The following is a 19,377-nucleotide window of genomic DNA, read 5'->3' as shown; positions in this document are numbered from 1 at the left end:
GTCTCTCTGAGTCTAGATATTTTCTGGTTAAGGTGTTTGAACAACAAGGAAGACGGTGTAGAGTCTTATAATGCTTGCAATATGTTCTTATGTAAGTTTTGCTGTACCGGTTTATACTTGAGTTTGCTTCAAACAACCTTGCTAGCCTAAGCCTTGTATTGAGAGGGATTACTTCTCGTGCATCCAAATCCTTGAGCCAAAAACTATGCCATTTGTGTCCACCATACCTACCTACCACATGGTATTTCTCTGCCATTCCAAAGTACATTACTTGAGTGCTACCTTTAAAATTCTATTCTTTGTCTCTGCAATATATAGCTCATGGGAAAATATCCTTAAAAACTATTGTGGTATTGAATATGTTGCTATGTGTCTTATTTCTTATAAGTTGCTTGTTGAGCGGTAACCATGTTTCTGGGGACGCCATCAACTTTACACCTTTGTTGAATATCATGTGAGTTGCTATGCATGTTCGTCTTGTCTGAAGTAAGGGAGATTTTCATGATCAAATGGTTTGAGTATGCATATTGTTAGAGAATAACATTGGGCCGCTAACTAAAGCCATGAATCATGGTGGAAGTTTCAGTTTGGACGCAAATCCTCAATCTCTTATGAGAATATTATCTCTTGTTGAATGCATAAGCATTAAAAGAGGAGTCCATTATCTGTTGTCTATGTTGTCCCGGTATGTGATACGTCCCAAACGTATCTATAATTTCTTATGTTCCATGCTACTTTTATGATGATACTCACATGTTTTATACACATTATATGTCATTATTATGCATTTTCCGGCACTAACCTATTGACGAGATGCCGAAGAGCCGATTCTGTTTTACGCTGTTTTTGGTTTCAGAAATCCTAGTAAGGAAATATTCTCGGAATTGGACGAAATCAACGCCCAGGGTCCTATTTTTCCACGAAGCTTCCAGAAGTCCGAAGAGGAAACGAAGTGGGGCAACGAGGCGGCGACACGCCAGGGCGGCGCGGCCCAGGTGCTGGCCGCGCGGCCCTGTTGTGTGGGCCCCTTGTGACGCCCCCTGACCTGCCCTTCCGCCTACTTAAAGCCTTCGTCGCGAAACCCCCAGTACCGAGAGCCACGATACGGAAAACCTTCCAGAGACGCCGCCGCCGCCAATCCCATCTCGGGGGTTCGGGAGATCGCCTCCGGCACCCTGCCGGAGAGGGGAATCATCTCCCGGAGGCCTCTTCATCGGCATGATCGCCTCCGGATCGATGTGTGAGTAGTCCACCCCTGGACTATGGGTCCATAGCAGTAGCTAGATGGTTGTCTTCTCCTCATTGTGCTATCATGTTAGATCTTGTGAGCTGCCTATCATGATCAAGATCATCCGTTGTGTTTGTTGGGATCCGATGAATATTGAATACTATGTCAAGTTGATTATCAATCTATCATATATGTTATTTATGTTCTTGCATGCTCTCCGTTGCTAGTAGAGGCTCGGCCAAGTTGATACTTGTGACTCCAAGAGGGAGTATTTATGCTCGATAGTGGGTTCATGCCTCCATTAAATGCGGGACAATGACGAGAAAGTTCTAAGGTTGTGGATGTCTTGTTGCCACTAGGGATAAAACATCGATGCTTTGTCTAAGGATATTTGTGTTGATTACATTACGCACCATACTTAATGCAATTGTCTCGTTGCTTGCAACTTAATACCGGAAGGGGTTCGGATGATAACTCGAAAGTGGACTTTTTAGGCATAGATGCATGCTGGATAGCGGTCTATGTACTTTGTCGTAATTCCCGATTAAATCTCATAGTACTCATCATGATATATGTATGTGCATTGTTATGCCTTCTTTATTTGTCAATTGCCCAACTGTAATTTGTTCACCCAACATCTGTTTATCTTATGGGAGAGACACCGCTAGTGAACTGTGGACCCCGGTCCTATTCTTTACATCTGAAATACAATCTACTGCAATTGTTCTTTACTGTTCTTCGCAAACAAACATCATCATCCACACTATACATCTAATCCTTTGTTTACGACAAGCCGGTGAGATTGACAACCTCAGCATTACGTTGGGGCAAAGTACTTTGATTGTGTTGTGCAGGTTCCACGTTGACGCCGGAATCCCTGGTGTTGCGCCGCACTACACTCCGCCACCATCAACCTTCAACGTGCTTCTTGGCTCCTACTGGTTCGATAAACCTTGGTTTCTTTCTGAGGGAAAACTTGCTACTGTACGCATCACACCTTCCTCTTGGGGTTCCAAACGGACGTGTGTTAACTGCACGCATCAAGCATATTTTCTGGCGCCGTTGCCGGGGAGATCAAGACACGCTGCAAGGGGAGTCTCCCACTTCCAATCTCTTTACTTTGTTTTTGTCTTGCTTTATTTTATTTACTACTTTGTTTGCTGCACTAAAACAAAACACAAAAAAATTAGTTGCTAGTTTTACTTTATTTACTGTCTTGTTCTCCATATCAAAAACACAAAAAAATTAGTTACTTGCATTTACTTTATTTACCTTTTGTTTATTTCATCATGTTTCCTCCTAAGTTCACTTTGAAAGACATACCGGTAGGACGAGGGTCTATAATTGGAAGAGATAATATAGAAGATTTTTTCACTCATGTTAGTACATCTGAAGATTTTGAAGATAGACACTTGGTAGAACTTGCTCCCACTTATGAAATTGCTGCTGCTTCTTTAGTACACATGTTGGAAACTAAATTTTTTAATTTCAATCCTATAATTCAGCATATGTTTCTTACACTCTCTGATATGGAGGAAGGAGAAAAGAAAGATTTTGTCCTAGAAACCCTTCTTAAAGAATTTGGTGGTGTAGCAAGAGAGGCTAGAAAAGTCTTTATTAAATATAAGATGCTTGGCTCTTATACCAACTTTGCTAGTACCCTCGAAAAGATGGACATGGATAGAATAAGGTACACTAATAATGTTAATGGTGGTGGGGAGATTAAGACAACAATACCTTGTAAGCTCCTAGGAATGCATGAAGCTCTAGAAAATAACTATGGTTGGCTTGTTCCTGAAAATTTGTTTGATGAGAATAGCAAGCCTAAGAATAATGAAAAAGGAGCCTCTGAAACTTACATAGATAAGATACAATGCATAGTTGAGAAAACTCCAAACCCCTCCGTCGATGCTTCATCTCTTGATAACACTTGATTCACACTTTCTGCGTCTAGCTGAAAGGCGTTAAAGAAAAGCGCTTATGGGAGACAACCCATTATTTTACTTCTGCACTTTGTTTTATATTTGAGTCTTGGAAGTTGTTACTACTGTAGCAACCTCTCCTTATCTTTATTTTATTGCATTGTTGTGCCAAGTAAAGTCTTTGATAGTAAAGTCAATACTAGATTTGGATTACTGCGCAGAAACAGATTTCTTGCTGTCACGAATTTGGGGATGGTTCTCTGTAGGTAACTCAGAAACATCTGCCAATTTACGTGCGTGATCCTCAGATATGTACGCAACTTTCATTCAATTTGGGCATTTTCATCTGAGCAAGTCTGGTGCCTCTTAAAAATTCGTCTTTACGGACTGTTCTGTTTTGATAGATTCTGCCTTTTATTTCGCATTGCCTGTTTTGCTATGTTTGATGGATTTCTTTGTTCCATTAACTTTCAGTAGCTTTGTGCAATGTCCAGAAGTGTTAATAAAGATTATGTCGCCTCTGAATATATGAATTATGCACTGACCCTCTAATGAGTTTGTTTTGAGTTTGGTGTGGAGGAAGTTTTCAAGGGTCAAGAGAGGAGGATGATACAATATGATTAAGAAGAGTGAAAAGTCAAAGCTTGGGGATGCCCCGTGGTTCATCCTCGCATATTTTAAGAAGACTCAAGCGTCTAAGCTTGGGTATGCCCAAGGCATCCCTTCTTCATCGACAACTTATCAGGTCACCTCTAGTGAAACTATATTTTTATTCCGTCACATCTTATGTGCTTTACTTGGAGCGTCTGTTTGTTTTTATTTTTTCGTTTTGTTTGAATAAAATCGGATCCTAGCATTCTTTGTTTGGGAGAGAGACACGCTCCGCTGTTTCGTATGAACACATGTGTTCTTAGCTTTATCTTTAATGTTCATTGCGAAAGTTGGACTATTTCATTCATTGCTATATGGTTGGAAACGGAAAATGTCGCATGTGGTAAATGGTATAATGTCTTGAATAATGTGATACTTGGCAATTGTTGTGCTCATATAGATCATGTTTAAGCTCTTGCATCATGTACCTTGTACCCATTAATGAAGAATTACATAGAGCTTGTTAAAATTTGGTTTGCATGATTGGTCTCTAGAGTCTAGATATTTTACGGTTAAGGTGTTTGAACAACAAGGAGACAATGTAAAGTCTTATAATACCTACAATATGTTCATATGTGAGCTTTGCTGCACCTTTTATACTTGAGTTTGCTTCAAACAACCTTGCTAGCCTAGCCTTGTATTGAGAGGAATTCTTCTCGTGCATCCAAATCCTTGAGCCAAATACAATGCCATTTGTGTCCACCATACCTACCTACCACATGGTATTTCTCTGCCATTCCAAAGTACATTACTTGAGTGCTACCTTTAAACTTCTATTCTTTGCCTTTACAATATATAGCTCATGGGAAAATAGCCTTAAAAACTATTGTGGTGAAGAATATGTACTTATGTGTCTTATTTCTTAATAAGTTGCTTGTTGAGCGGTAACCATGTTTCTGGGGACACCATCAACTCTTTTACCTTTGTTGAATATCATGTGATTTGCTATGCATGTTCGTCTTGTCTGAAGTAAGGGAGATTTTCATGATCAAATGGTTTGAGTATGCATAATGTTAGAGAAGAACATTGGGCCGCTAACTAAAGCCATGAATCATGGTGGAAGTTTCAGTTTGGACAATTAATCCTCAATCTCTTATGAGAATATTAAGCATGTTGTTGAATGCTTATGCATTAAAGAGGAGTCCATTATCTGTTGTCTATGTTGTCCCGGTATGGATGTCTAAGTTGAGAATAATCAAAAGCGAGAAATCCAATGCGAACTTTCTCCTTAGACCTTTGTACGGGCGGCATAGAGGTACCCCTTTGTGACACTTGGTTGAAACATATGCTATGCAATGATAATCCGTGTTAATCCAAGCTAATTAGGACAAGGTGCGAGCACTATTAGTATACTATGCATGAGGCTTGCAACTTATAAGATGTCTTATGCATAACACATATGAATTATTACTACCGTTGACAAAATTGTTTCTATGTTTTCAAAATAAAAGCTCTAGCACAAAATAGTAATCCATGCTTCCCTCTGCGAAGGGCCATTCTTCTACTTTATGTTGAGTCAGTTTACCTACTTCTTTCTATCTTAGAAGCAAACACTTATGTAAACTGTGTGCATTGATTCTTACATGTTTACCTATTGCACTTGTTATATTACTTTGTGTTGACAATTATCCATGAGATATACATGTTGAAGTTGAAAGCAACCGCTGAAACTTATATCTTCCTTTGTGTTGCTTCAATGCCTTTACTAAGAATTTATTGCTTTATGAGTAACTCTTATGCAAGTCTTATTGATGCTTGTCTTGAAAGTATTATTCATGAAAAGTCTTTGCTATATGATTCATTTGTTTACTCATTGTCTTCATCATTGCTTCGAATCGCTGCATTCATCTCATATGCTTACAATAGTATGATCAAGATTATGATAGCATGTCACTTCAGAAATTATCTTTGTTATCGTTTACCTACTCGAGGGCGAGTAGGAACTAAGCTTGGGGATGCTTGATACGTCCCAAACGTATCTATAATTTCTTATGTTCCATGCTACTTTTATGATGATACTCACATGTTTTATACACATTATATGTCATTATTATGCATTTTCCGGCACTAACCTATTGACGAGATGCCGAAGAGCCGATTCTTTGTTTCTGCTGTTTTTGGTTTCAGAAATCCTAGTAAGGAAATATTCTCGGAATTGGACGAAATCAACGCCCAGGGTCCTATTTTTCCACGAAGCTTCCAGAAGTCTGAAGAGGAAACGAAGTGGGGCCACGAGGCGGCGACACGCCAGGGCGGCGCGGCCCAGGTGCTGGCCGCGCGGCCCTGTTGTGTGGGCCCCTCGTGACGCCCTCGACCTGCCCTTCCGCCTACTTAAAGCCTTCGTCGCGAAACCCCCGAGTACCGAGAGCCACGATACGGAAAACCTTCCAGAGACGCCGCCGCCGCCAATCCCATCTTGGGGGATTCAGGAGATCCCCTCCGGCACCCTGCCGGAGGGGAATCATCTCCCGGAGGTCTCTTCATCGTCATGATCGCCTCCGGATCGATGTGTGAGTAGTCCACCCCTGGACTATGGGTCCATAGCAGTAGCTAGATGGTTGTCTTCTCCTCATTGTGCTATCATGTTAGATCTTGTGAGCTGCCTATCATGATCAAGATCATCTATTTGTAATGCTACATGTTGTGTTTGTTGGGATCCGATGAATATTGAATACTATGTCAAGTTGATTATCAATCTATCATATATGTTATTTATGTTCTTGCATGCTCTCCGTTGCTAGTAGAGGCTCGGCCAAGTTGATACTTGTGACTCCAAGAGGGAGTATTTATGCTCGATAGTGGGTTCATGCCTCCATTAAATGCAGGACGATGACGAAAGTTCTAAGGTTGTGGATGTGCTTGTTGCCACTAGGGATAAAACATCGATGCTTTGTCTAAGGATATTTGTGTTGATTACATTACGCACCATACTTAATGCAATTGTACTGTTGCTTGCAACTTAATACCGGAAGGGGTTCGGATGATAACTCGAAAGTGGACTTTTTAGGCATAGATGCATGCTTTGGATAGCGGTCTATGTACTTTGTCGTAATGCCACTGATTAAATCTCATAGTACTCATCATGATATATGTATGTGCATTGTTATGCCTTCTTTATTTGTCAATTGCCCAAGCTGTAATTTGCTCACCCAACATCTGTTTATCTTATGGGAGAGACACCGCTAGTGAGCTGTGGACCCCGGTCCTATTCTTTACATCTGAAATACAATCCACTTGCAATTGTTCTTTACTTGTTCTTCGCAAACAAACATCATCATCCACACTATACATCTAATCCTTTGTTTACTGACAAGCGGGTGAGATTGACAACCTCCATCATTACGTTGGGGCAAAGTACTTTGATTGTGTTGTGCAGGTTCCACGTTGGCGCCGGAATCCCTGGTGTTGCGCCGCACTACACTCCGCCGCCATCAACCTTCAACGTGCTTCTTGGCTAATACTGGTTCGATAAACCTTGGTTTCTTTCTGAGGGAAAACTTGCTACTGTACGCATCACACCTTCCTCTTGGGGTTCCCAACGGACGTGTGTTAACTGCACGCATCAGTATGGCTAAGTTGAGAATAATCAAAAGCGAGAAATCCAATGCGAACTTTCTCCTTAGACCTCTGTACAGGCGGCATAGAGGTACCCCTTTGTGACACTTGGTTGAAACATATGTTATGCAATGATAATCCATGTTAATCCAAGCTAATTAGGACAAGGTGCGAGCACTATTGGTATTCTATGCATGATGCTTGCAACTTATAGGATATCTTATACATAACACATATGAATTATTACTACCGTTGACAAAATTGTTTCTATGTTTTCAAAATAAAAGCTCTAGCACAAAAATAGTAATCCATGCTTCCCTCTGCGAAGGGCCTTTCTTTTACTTTATGTTGAGTCAGTTTACCCACTTCTTTCTATCTTAGAAGCAAACACTTGTGTCAACTCTGTGCATTGATTCTTACATGTTTACTTATTGCACTTGTTATATTGCTTTATGTTGACAACTATCCATGAGATATACATGTTACAAGTTGAAAGCAATTGCTGAAACTTAATCATCCTTTGTGTTGCTTCAATGCCTTCTACTTTGAATCTATTGCTTTATGAGTTAACTCTTATGCAAGACTTATTGATGCTTGTCTTGAAAGTACTATTCATGAAAAGTCTTTGCTATATGATTCGAGTTGTTTAATCATTGTCTTTACCATTGCTTTGAATCACTTCATTCATCTCATATGCTTTACAATAGTATTGATCAAGATCATGTTGGTAGCATGTCACTTAAGAAATTATCCTTGTTATCATTTACCTACTCGAGGGCGAGTAGGAACTAAGCTTGGGGATGCTTGATACGTCTCAAACGTATCTATAATTTCTTATGTTCCATGCTAGTTTTATGACAATACCTACATGTTTTGTTCACACTTTATGTCATTATTATGCATTTTCGGAACTAACCTATTGACAAGATGCCGAAGTGCCGGTTCTGTTTTCTGCTGTTTTTGGTTTCGAAATCCTAGTAAGGAAATATTCTCGGAATTGGACGAAATCAACGCCCAGTATCTTATTTTTCCACGAAGCTTCGGAACACCGGAGAGAGACCGAGAGGGGAGCCGGGGGCCCCGGACGCCAGGGCGGCGCGGCCAAGGGGTGGGGCACGCCCCCTATTGTGTGGCCCCACCAGGGCCCCTCCGAGGCTGCCCTTCCGCCTACTTAAGGACTCCGTCGCGAAAACCCTAAACGAATAAGCCACGGGACGAGAAAAGTTACGCAGCCGCCGCCATCGCGAACCCAAGATTCGGGGGACAGAAGTCTCTGTTCCGGCACGCTGCCGGGACGGGGAAGTGCCCCCGGAAGGCATCTCCATCGCCATCTTCACCGCCATCACTGTCTCCATGATGAGGAGGGAGTAGTTCTCCCCCGAGGCTGAGGGCTCTATGATACGTCTCCGACGTATCGATAATTTCTTATGTTCCATGCTAGTTTTATGACAATACCTACATGTTTTGTTCACACTTTATGTCATATTTATGCATTTTCCGGAACTAACCTATTGACGAGGTGCCGAAGGGCCAGTTGCTGTTTTCTGCTGTTTTTGGTTTCAGAAATCCTAGTAAGGAAATATTCTCGGAATCGGACGAAATCAATGCCCAGCATCCTATTTTTCCACGAAGCTTCCAGAAGACCGGAGGAGATATGAAGTGGGGCCACGAGGTGGCGCCACACTAAGGTGGCGCGGCCAGGCTAGGGCCCGCGCCGCCCTGTTGTGTGGGTCCCTCGTGACTCCACCGACCTTGCCCTTCCGCCTACTTAAAGCCTCCGTCGCGAAAACCCTATACGGAAAAGCCATGGTACGAGAAACCTTCCAGAGCCGCCGCCATCGCGAAGCCAAGATGCGGGGGACGGGAGTCTCGTTCCGGCACGCCGCCGGGACGGGGAAGTGCCCCCGGAAGGCTTCTCCATCGACACCACCGCCATCTTCATCAACGCTGTTGTCTCCCATGAGGAGGGAGTAGTTCTCCCTCGAGGCTAAGGGCTATACCGGTAGCTATGTGGTTAATCTCTCTCTCCTATGTGCTTCAATACAATAATCTCATGAGCTGCCTTACATGATTGAGATTCATATGATGATGCTTGTAATCTAGATGTCATTATGCTAGTCAAGTGGGTTTTACTTATGTGATCTCAGGAGACTCCTTGTCCCACGTGTGTAAAGGTGACAGTGTGTGCACCGTGTGGGTCTCTTAGGCTATATTTCACGGAATACTTATTCACCTGTTATGAATGGCATAGTGAAGTGCTTATTTATATCCCTTTATGATTGCAATGTGTTTTGTATCACAATATATCTGTGTGCTACTCTAGTGATGTTATTAAAGTAGTTTATTCCTCCCGCACGGTGTAATGGTGATAGTGTGTGCATCGTGTAGTACTTGGCGTAGGCTATGATTGTGATCTCTTGTAGATTATGAAGTTAACTATTGCTATGATAGTATTGATGTGATCTATTCCTCCTTTCGTAGTGTGAAGGTGACGAGTGTGCATGCTATGTTAGTACTTGGTTTGGTTATGTTGATCTGTCATGCACTCTAAGGTTATTTAAATATGAACATTGAATATTGTGGAGCTTGTTAACTCCGGCATTGAGGGTTCGTGTAATCCTACACGGTTAGTGGTGTTCATCATCCAACAAGAGGGTGTAGAGTCTAGCATCTATCTATTTATTCTGTTATGTGATCAATGTTGAGAGTGTCCACTAGTGAAAGTATGATCCCTAGGCCTTATTCCTAAATACTGCTATCGCTGCTTGTTTACTGTTTTACTGCATTTATACTGCCTGCAATATTACTACCATCAATTGCACGCCAGCAAGCACTTTTCTGGCGCCGTACTACTGCTCATATTCATTCATACCACTTGTATTTCACTATCTCTTCGCCGAACTAGTGCACCTATTAGGTGTGTTGGGGACACAAGAGACTTCTTGCTTTGTGGTTGCAGGGTTGCTTGAGAGGGATATCTTTGACCTCTTCCTCCCTGAGTTCGATAAACCTTGGGTGATCCACTTAAGGGAAACTTGCTGCTGTTCTACAAACCTCTGCTCTTGGAGGCCCAACACTGTCTACAGGAATAGAAGCGTGCGTATACATCACTCTACCGTAGCTATGTGGTCCATCTCTCTCTCCCATGTGATCTTTATGTGATCATGAGCTTTGTTATCTAGTTGAATATCATCTATGTGCTACTCTAGTGATGTTATTAAAGTAGTCTATTCCTCCTTCATGATGTAATGTGGACAGTGTGTGCGCATCATGTAGTACTTGGCGTAGGTTATGATTGTGATCTCTTGTAGATTATGAAGTTAACTATTACTATGATAGTATTGATGTGATCTATTCCCCCTTTCATAGCTGATGTTGACAGGTGCATGCTATGTTAGTACTCGGTATAATTGCGTTGGTCTATCATGCACTCTAAGGTTATTTAAATATGAACATCGAATGTTGTGGAGCTTGTTAACTCCGGCATTGAGGTGCTCTTGTAGCCCTACAATGAATGGTGTTTGTCATCCAACAAGAGAGTGTAGAGAAAGTAGTATTTTTTTATTCAGTTATGTGATCAATGTTGAGAGTGTCCACTAGTGAAAGTATGATCCCTAGGCCTTTGTTTCCAAGCACTGAAACTCCGTTTATTTACTGTTCGGTTGCATGTTTACTCGCTGCCATATTTTATTCAAATTGCTATTACCACTCATCTTCATCCATATTACTTGTATTTCACTATCTCTTCGCCGAACTAGTGCACCTATACATCTGACAAGTGTATTAGGTGTGTTGGGGACACAAGAGACTTCTTGTATCGTAATTGCAGGGTTGCTTGAGAGGGATATCTTTGACCTCTTCCTCCCTGAGTTCGATAAACCTTGGGTGATTCACTTAAGGGAAACTTGCTGCTGTTCTACAAACCTCTGCTCTTGGAGGCCCAACACTGTCTACAGGAATAGAAGCGTGCGTAGACATCAATCTCCATACCTTGTTCAACCTCGTTACCGACAAGTACTCTTTACTCGTACCGTGGTATGTCATCTCTTATGATCCAATCATATGCTTGCAAGCTAATCAGACGACATTCCACCGAGAGGGCCCAGAGTATATCTATCCGTCATCGGGATGGACAAATACCACTATTGATCCATATGCTTCAACTCACACTTTCCGAATACTTAATCCCATCTTTATAACCACCCATTTACGCAATGGCGTTTGATGTAATCAAAGTACACTTCCGGTGTAAGTGATTTACATGATCTCATTGTCGAAGGACTTAGGCAACTATGTATCGAAAGCTTATAGCAAATTGAACTTAATGACTTGATCTTATGCTACGCTCATTTGGGTGTGTGTCCATTATATCATTCACCTAATGACATAACCTTGTTATTAATAACATCCAATGTTCATGATCACGAAACCATGATCATCCATTAATCAACAAGCTAGTTATACAAGAGGCTTACTAGGAACTCCTTGTTGTTTACATAACACACATGTATCAATGTTTCGGTTAATACAATTATAGCATGGGATGTAAACATTTATCATGAACACTAAGATATAACAATAACTAATTTATTATTGCCTCTTGGGCATATCTCCAACAGTCTCCCACTTGCACTAGAGTCAATAATCTAGTTTACATTTAAAAAGATATAACACCTTGGCCTTCTGGTGCTTATCATGTTTTGCTCACGGGAGAGGTTTGTAGTCAACAGATCTGACTGTTCAGAAACGTATGTATTTTGCAATTCATTTGCGTCTCTACACATCACTCATTTTCCAAATGAGTCGACATTAATTGTATATGCTTAGTCCTCTGGTGGAACCTTAATTCCGCGGTCTGAAAATAAGTCATTAATATTGTCATACACAATATAGCTTCAAAGTTCTGACACTATTGGAACTACACCAAGTTCTCAAAGAACTCCTCGACTTAACATCCTCAGTCATTGTCAAAACAATGACATACTCTGCTTCGTTTGTAGAATCCGTCACAATATTTAGAACTGATCTAAATCTAGCATAGACTTCTTCTAGCTCATTGTGCTACCTTTTAAACAACACTTAGCCTAATTGAGATTGAAATTTTATTTTTATATGTGATCAAACTAATATCGGTGCAACACCTTGCAGCGATTTGTTTGTCATTACCCCATACAAAAACTATATATATATATCCTTGGTTCTTCTAAAGCACTCAGGGATATTCTTGCTGTTATCCAATGATCATTACATGAATCATTCTGGTATATGCTCGTAACACTTTAGAGCACAGGACATCTGACTTTGTAAATATTATTCGTGATCTAAAGTCACTCATGTGTTTTTACTCATTGAGTGTCAAATACACTCAAGTCTTGTTAAACCTTCACATGGAAAAGAACACCTTCTTAATATTTTTATATTGAACTACTTCAATTTTCATTCTATGTACTTTGACTTAAACTTATTATGTGTTTCAATCTTTCTTCATAGATCTTGACACTAAATATGTTTCAGTCCATATCCTTTCATTGAAATTAATTCTCAATGAAACCTTTTAATCACATCAAGTACATGATCACATTATTTTTAATCAACGATATGTCATCTACATAAAGTATTATAAATATGTCTCAGCGCTCCCACTTAATTTCTTGCAAATGCAAGCATCCTCATCGTTTCTAACGAAATCAAAACTCTTTTTGATTATTTCATCCGGTGAAGATTCCAACTCCGCGATACTCATTTCATCCAATTGAAGTTTGTATACCTATCTAGTATTCCACGGACCAGCAAAACTCTTGGTTGTATCTAATATACATCCTTCATACACACTTCTGGTAAGGAATGTATTTCTGCCATCCTACTATCATATCTCATAAAAGAAATATGTAGCGATTACTAGAATAATCCACATAGACTATAAGCATTGCCACGGAAGATCTAATCTTATCATAGTCAACTCTTTGAACTTTGTCGTAAACAACTTTTCGATAAGTCAAGCTTCTTTAAGGATATTCCATCCAAGTCCATCAATTTTATAGATCTATTTACTTTCAAAAAGTATTCACCTATCATGGATTTCATGGCGCATAGCCATTTTAATGGAGTCAGGGCCCATCATAACTTCTTTGTATGTAGTTGGTTTATCATTGTTCAAAAACAATCCTTTGTCCACAAATCATTTATTTGATCACAAAGTAAACCATACCTACAAGGTTCAATATGTACTTCGATCTTCATGGCTAAAACAATTTGTAGTCATGGGAGCCATGATCGTCGTGGCCGCTTCCGGAACCAATTCCGATCTTTGCGCTACTATGATCATTATGCTCAGGTTCATAAACCTTATCAAGTTCTATTGTCCTCCCACTCAAATACTTCGCTAGAAAACAATTTCTTGGAAATAAGAAAGTAACATTAACAAACACTTTTGTCTTTTACTTCATAGTGGGAAGAATTCCCAATCCTTTCTCTTGGGATAACCAACAAAGACATTCATCCGGTTTTGGTTGTAAACTCATTTACTTATACCAAAATTTTAAGAAAGGACTATTAGGGTTTATACCCATGCCATAACTTGTATGGTGTCATTTCAACGGATCATGATGATGCTCTATTCAGTGTAAAAGCGGTAGTCTCTAAAGCATAATCCACAAAAATATAATGACTTCATTTTATTTTATCTCACCATTAATCCAACAAGGTTTGGATACGTCTCTCGGACACTTTATCATCACTATGATACTCCAAGAAACGTGAGTTGTAGAACAACTTCATAACTCTCTTAGATGTTCGCTAAAACTCGTAATTCAAATATTTCCACCATGATCCAATCACAGATATTTGACTTTTCTATTACGATGATTTACACTTCATGCTGAAATTTATTTGAATCCATTCAAATGTTTCAACCTTCTTCCTTATTGAATAAATATATCCATATATATACACTCAATTCATTGTTGGAAGTTTTCATGAAGTAGAAGAATCTCCCGCACACAACTATGCCCAGTGAACCACATACATCATCATGTATGTTTCCACTAAGTTAGTTGCCTGTTCAACTATTGGCCTATGAACGGTATTTAAGTCATTCTCTTTAGAAGAGATTTGCAAGCGCCAAATGATTCAAAAATCATATGACTCCAAAAATCCATTTTCATGGAGTTCCTTCATGCGTTCCTTTCTAACATGACCTAAATGGCGGTTCCACTAATGAGTGGAATTCACATCATTTGCCTTATGGCATTTTAGCGTCAGTGTTATGCATGTGTGCTTCACCATAAAGATTTATAATAACTTATCCATCATACATGGAATGCTGTTACAATTTGGACAACTCATTGTTTTCATTTAACCAGAACAAAACAACAATTATAAAGTTCTTTATTATAAATCTGAATGGCTAGACAGAATGCCAACGACGAACATAATAACAGTTTATTTTTGTTCCAGACGTGCATTCCTATCATATTCCTTTTCAGTCACTTAGGCCATTGTATTATTGTATTGCGTTGTTTTGTATGACACCTCATACCAACCAATATGGTACAAATACCCAAGAATTTCATTGTGTGACCAAAACAAGGAATACATTCATAACATGTATATCATCTATATACACCTGAGCTAGACTTTCTAGTCTTTTCTTTCTTTCTGCCAAAAATCTTTTGTAGTTTCTCTTTTAGATTTTCTCATTCTCAGAAAACACTTCACCTTCAATAACTTCTAGGTCCATTGGTCAAATACCAATAACCTTGAGGTTCTTACTTTGAAGTTGATCATCATATGACAAGTGTTCCAGACTTCACTATTAGTAACTTTGTAATATGATGAACAGTTTCACTCATAATTTTATCCATCATATCATGACGACTTTACGAGACCATGTCTGTACATGCTAGGCTCGTAAATTTTTAACCTCAGTATTCGTATGTGCAAATCTGGGTTGCACCCGTTGTATGTACACGTAGAATCTATAACACCCGATCATCACGAGATGCTTCGAAACGACGAGTCTTAGCAACGGTGCATACTAAGGACGATCACTTCATGGATATGCGAATATCGTTAGTGCCCCAATAGTTGGAGGATTGGGACGCCTGGCGTCTTCAACCTTCATACATTCCCATAAAACTTATGAGTTTATGTAGTCTCACCAAATTATATTCTATCATATTGCAACAAGGTCTTAGATATCACATATATCTCATACCTCGCTTATTTCTGAAAACAAAATTTTTAGCTCCTTATTTTTCAAACAGATTTGAACTTCAAGTTTCACGAAGACAAGATGATTTTAGGTACTAATTGAAACCATAGCTCTTTGAATTAACAATGTGAGGTTTACTAAAAGTTTGCAATAGGACTTAATCATTTCTTGATTCTTTAACAATACAGTACCAGTCCGTAAAGTTTCTTGTCGAGTTAACGATATTTCTATCTCAATTACAAGACTAGCGCATGGTAGATAACGGATGCCAATTCTACAAATTTAATTCAAAATACTATTTAGACTATGTTCATGATAATTAGTTCATGTTTTAATCTAATTACTAATGAACTCCCACTTAATACAACATCCCTCATGGTTGTTAAGTGGTACACGATCCAAATCCACTACACCAAAACCGATCATCACGTGAGATGATGTAGCTTCAATGGTGAACATCAACATATTGATCATATCATCCATATGACTCGTGTTCAACCTTTCGGTTTCTCGTGTCCCGAGGCCATGTCCGTACATGCTAGGCTCGCCAAGCAAACCCAAGTATTCCGCGTGTGCAAACATGGCTTACACCCGTTGTATGTGAACGTAGAATCTATCACATCCGATCATCACGAGATGCTTCAAAACGACGAACTGTAGCAACGGTGCATACGAGGGGAGAACACTTTATTATCCTGATATTAAAGTGAGGGATCATCTTATAATGCTACCGTCGCGATCTAAGCAAGATAAGATGCATAAAGGATTAACATCACATGCAATTCATAATATGTGATATGATATGGCCTTTTCTTCTTGTGCTTTTGATCTCCATCTCCAAAGCACACGAGCATGATCTCCATCATCACCAGCATTGCACCAAGGTCCATGGCGCCGCTTCATGGTTGTCCATCACATATAGCTACTATAACAACTACTTGAAATAAAGCTATTACATGATGAATAAACACGCAGGTCTTAACAAATTTAAAGACAACCATTAGGCTCCTGCCGGTTGCCATAATACAATAATGAACATCTCATACATCAAATATAATAATCATCACATCATGGACATATCACATCACCAAACCCTGCAAAAACAAGTTAGACGCCTCTAATTTGGTTTGCATATTTTACGTGGTTTAGGGTTTTCGAGTAAGATCCAATCTACCTACGAACATGAACCACAATGGTGATACTAGTGTTGTCAATAGAAAGAGTAGATTGAATCTTCACTATGGTGGGAGAGACAGACACCCGCAAAGCCACTTATGCAATACAAGTTGCATGTCAAGCGTGGAGCAAGTCTCATGAGACGCGGTCATGTAAAGTTAGCCCGGGCCGCTTCATCCCACCATCCCGCAAGATGAAAAATACACTAACCAAAAACAACAAGAGCATCAACGCCCAAAAAACCATTGTGTTCTACTCGTGCAACAGATCTATGCATAGACACGACTCTGATACCACTGTTGGGGTTCGTTGCATAGAAAACAAAAATTTTCCTACCGCAAAGACGAATAAATCCAAGATCTAATCTATGGAACACCCAAGATCTAATCTACAAGATCGGAGCAACGAGATTGATATGAGACTAACCCTCGAAGATTTCCAAAACCTACGAGATTAGATCTCGTTGTTGGTGTAGACGATTGTCCCCAGTGCTGCAATCCGGCAGCACTTCCGTACTCAATCGCGCGTACGGTGTCGATGAAGCCCTTCCTCTCCCCGTTCCAGCGGGCAGCAGAGGTGTGGTAGATCCCCTCGGAATCCCAGCAGCACGACGGCGTGGTGGTGGAGGTGGAGGAGAAATTCCTGCAGGGCTTCGCCAAGCACGCGCGAGGAAGGAGGAGGAGAGAGGGGCGGCTAGGGCTTGGGGGGATGATGTGCTGCGCCCCAGCCCTCCCCTCCCTCTTATATAGGCGGGGGGGGCTGCCTTGGCCCCTCCTCCAAGCCCAAGGGTCGGCCAAAACAAGGGGGGGAACTTCCCCCCCAAGTTAAGTCCCTATTTTCAAGGGATTTGATCTTATCCACTTGGTACAACCACATGGGCCTTGGGGGGCTGGTGTGCATGGCCCATGTGGGCCTATGCGACCCCTCCGGTCCATGTTGGTCGTCCGGGATAGGTGGGACCCACTATGGTACCCTCCGGAACCTTCTAGAACCTCCGGTACAATACCGAAAAATCCTGAACTTTTCCGATAACCACGAAAATGACTTCCCATATATGAATCTTATTCTCCGGACCATTCCGGACCTCCTCGTGATGTCCTGGATCCCATCCGATACTCCGAACAAACTTCGGTTTCCATCTCATATTCCGAATCTACTTATGCGAGATCGAACCTTAAGCGCGTCACCCTACGGTTCGCGAACTATGCAGACATGGTCGAGACTCCTCTCCGAGCAATAACCAATAGCGGGATCTGGAGATCCATAATGGCTCCCACATATTCAACGATGACTTAGTGATCGATTGAACCATTTACATACGATGCCAATTCCCTTTGTCACGCGATATTTTACTTGTCCGAGGTTCGATCATCGGTATCTCCATACCTTGTTCAATCTCGTTACCTACAAGTACTCTTTAATCGTACCGTGGTATGTCATCTCTTATGATCCAATCATATGCTTGCAAGCTAATCAGACGACATTCCACCGAGAGGGCCCAGAGTATATCTATCCATCATCAGGATGGACAAATCCCACTATTGATCCATATGCTTCAACTCACACTTTCCGAATACTTAATCCCATCTTTATAACCACCCATTTACGCAATGGCGTTTGATGTAATCAAAGTACTCTTCCGGTGTAAGTGATTTACATGATCTCATGGTCGAAAGACTTAGGCAACTATGTATCGAAAGCTTATAGCAAATTGAACTTAATGACTTGATCTTATGCTACGCTCATTTGGGTGTGTGTCCATTATATCATTCACATAATGACATAACCTTGTTATTAATAACATCCAATGTTCATGATCACGAAACCATGATCATCCATTAATCAACAAGCTAGTTATACAAGAGGCTTACTAGGGACTCCTTGTTGTTTACATAACACACATGTATCAATGTTTCGGTTAATACAATTATAGCATGGGATGTAAACATTTATCATGAACACTAAGATATAACAATAACTAATTTATTATTGCCTCTTGGGCATATCTCCAACAAGTGGGTGATGGAGAGTACTTCAAAACAAGGTGTAGGGTTCCCTGTCACCCACAATAGCTTTATGTTGTAGTTGCTTGATGGTCAAGTGTTGGCGTGTGTGCCTTCCCCGGGAGCTACATTACGAGTTCACCCTAGGTGTGGGTGTGTGTCCGTAAAATATGAATGTTGTGATATGGTTTCATGTAATGGAGCCGGAGCGAGGCTCTTTTCATCTAAAAAAAATCTTTTAGGCATTGTTCGTTTAATCCCATAAAGACATGGATTGGCTTGGATTGTGCCCCAATCCTGGATGCCCAACCCGGCGTGGTAGTTTTTCCAGCCCAGCACATTTGGTGTCTTCGGTTACTCCAGAACGGGATTAATAGCCCAACCCATCCCATCATCTTCCACTAAGCAAGTATGGAAAAAAATAATCGCCATCGAACATGTGGAAAATTTTCCACGACGCGACGCAAGAAAGCGCTAGCTAGGGAGGACGTGAATACAACAACGCAACGTTCTCGTTAGATTAACCAAACAGTTGGAAAACATACTAGGATTATAGGCAAGAGATTGACGGGGGTTGTTGAGATTTGGGTGGGGTGTTGGGATTAACCCAGTCCATGCCTTGATGTATTC

The sequence above is a fragment of the Lolium rigidum genome, chromosome 4, assembly GCF_022539505.1.
Source record: "Lolium rigidum isolate FL_2022 chromosome 4, APGP_CSIRO_Lrig_0.1, whole genome shotgun sequence".
In the NCBI taxonomy this organism is placed as follows: Eukaryota; Viridiplantae; Streptophyta; class Magnoliopsida; order Poales; family Poaceae; genus Lolium; species Lolium rigidum.
Note: the sequence above shows the minus strand (reverse complement) of the source record.